The sequence below is a fragment of the Ostrea edulis genome, chromosome 5 (assembly GCF_947568905.1).
Source record: "Ostrea edulis chromosome 5, xbOstEdul1.1, whole genome shotgun sequence".
Taxonomy (NCBI): domain Eukaryota; kingdom Metazoa; phylum Mollusca; class Bivalvia; order Ostreida; family Ostreidae; genus Ostrea; species Ostrea edulis.
This window is the reverse complement of record NC_079168.1, coordinates 31,736,143-31,738,421: the sequence shown is the minus strand read 5'-3', so window position 1 is coordinate 31,738,421 and position 2,279 is coordinate 31,736,143. Positions and strand designations below refer to the sequence as shown.

At 30.8% G+C, this 2,279-nt stretch overlaps 1 protein-coding gene across 1 annotated transcript in view; it reads right to left on the bottom strand.

Annotated features, from left to right (window-relative positions):
* Positions 1-430: 430 nt before the first annotated feature.
* LOC125652594 (TNF receptor-associated factor 3-like) overlaps positions 431-2,279 on the bottom strand; it is a 41,543-nt gene continuing 39,694 nt past the window's right edge. Inside the window, exon 13 of the mRNA XM_056165783.1 lies at positions 431-2,279. This exon is cut by the window's right edge and continues 265 nt beyond it. The gene's annotated coding sequence lies outside the window, so the exon portion shown is untranslated.

Genomic DNA, 2,279 nt, shown 5'->3' with positions numbered 1-2,279 from the left:
CCAACATTGTCCAATAGATTTATATATTATTCACTGCAATTAGATTACCTTATCATGTATGTATTATATAGTAGTTACATTTGATATCATTACTCTAGAAATTAAATATTTTAATTCTTCAAGAGACACATCTTGTTGTATATAATTACCGGTATTTAATTTTGGCGTCATTTCAAAGTGACGCGATTTTTGAATCACAGAACGGCGCCATTCCACATTTTAGAAGTTTCAAATAGAATTTCATCATGTGACCATTTGTATTTTGTAGAAAAAAGGGTTACTTTATTGCCTGCAAGTATATGTGCATGCATTTTACATTATGACGATGTATACAATTTAAACTGCAATAAAATGATAGCACTTTAACATGTTTATACTAATTATTTGAATATGTGCGTCAACGAAGAAGAAAAATATAAAAAGACTCCTGTACGACAATATACAACTTTAATAGCACAACAAAAGCAACCAAATTCAAATGCGTTCACATTACACATGAATGAGTTCAATATCAAGTGCTGACGTTATTCTAGACTGTGTATCTGTTACTCTAAGTAAACATAATCAACATTATTATACATTATCCACATACAGATGCTCTGCGAATTTGATGTGACGTACTACAATTAGTAAATATTGTTCAATCAATATTATATTCATTATTCTTGTTCAGTTGTTGGTACAAATATTCACTCTAAATAACAGAAAGGAATTGTTAAAATTAGTTACATTTATTACAGTGATTGAAAAGAGGATAAGCTCGCCGGGCTAAGCCCACAGTGTACACGTGTTATAATACTCTATATTTACACTGTATATTATACTTTTCAACACTGTTATGTACAAATATAGGGGAGTAAATTTTGACATTGGTATTGTATTTTAACCCAAGTCGACTACTCTAGTAATAGATTTGATGACTGACATTGGTATAATATTCTAACCCATGTCAACTACTCTAGTAATAGATTTGATGACCGACAGTGGTATTGTATTCTAACCCATGTCAACTACTCTAGTAATAGATTTGATGACTGACAATGGTATTGTATTCTAACCCATGCCGAATTCTCTAGAGATTTTATTGTATTCTAACCCATGCCGAATTCTCTAGAGATGTGATGACTGACAGCTCTTATGACAGTGCACTTGCTATATATATTAAGTCTAAATATTTTGATATTACCAAATGCATATTGCGGAAGTGTGTAAGTCCGGAACCGTATTAGGGCTACGTTATTATTTTATACGCTTCCGTATGCACATTATCATATTAAGAGAAAGATAAAAACAGTTTTGCAAGTTTTGAAAACTGTTTTGACATAAGTTTAAAGTGTAAATGAAAGGTGAAGATGACGAACAGTAATCAATCTCATAACTCCTATAAGCAATACAAAATAGATAGCAAAGACGGACCCCTGGATACACCAGAGGTGGGATCAGGTGCCTAGGAGGAGTAAGCATCCCCTGTTGGTGTTTCATAAGATATCATATGTCACTTAATAATTTACGTATAACTTTGGAAATTTATTGTAAGTATATATCAATCAATTTTAAATTAGAATAGTGTTATTGGGTTATACCAGAACTGGGTGCAGATTAACGAGCAATAGTAATAAATACGATTGAGAATGAATTATGAATGTTGATGACGTAACAATGCTATTCATAGCAAGTAGTGCTATCAAAAATCAAATTACATGCATGTTGATCAAACAATTTATACTAAAATCTTATAACTGTATTGTCAAACTCTATCCACAATATTATTCAAACGTGATAGAACAAGCATCAAACTACATCGTTTTAAAACCTCATCAAAATATATCTAAAAGTATTTCAACATATACAATAAAAACAAGCATGTAGTCGTACATGTACGTGTAAGATACTGTACTCAAAAATAGTATGTTCCGTAACCACCCTACCATATCATTACAGTAAAGTTCATATATTTCATTTTTCATATCATAATACCACAAACTTCGTATACAAAACGTTATAAATGAAACATATCCTAAAACCAACATAATCAATATAATGCAAAGCAAAATATATGTCATTGATGGACATATTTCATTCTTCTCTTTGCAGCATAGCGTCATCGCATATGAATATTTTAGACATAATGATTTTTATATACGTAGTTTTACTCATCCATGTATGTATAATATATACATGTAGTGTCAACACAGAGTAAAACCATTAACAGTTAATCGTGTAATTATATATACCAGGCAATATCACACAAGTTTTGCCTATCCTTTACACAAGAAGAG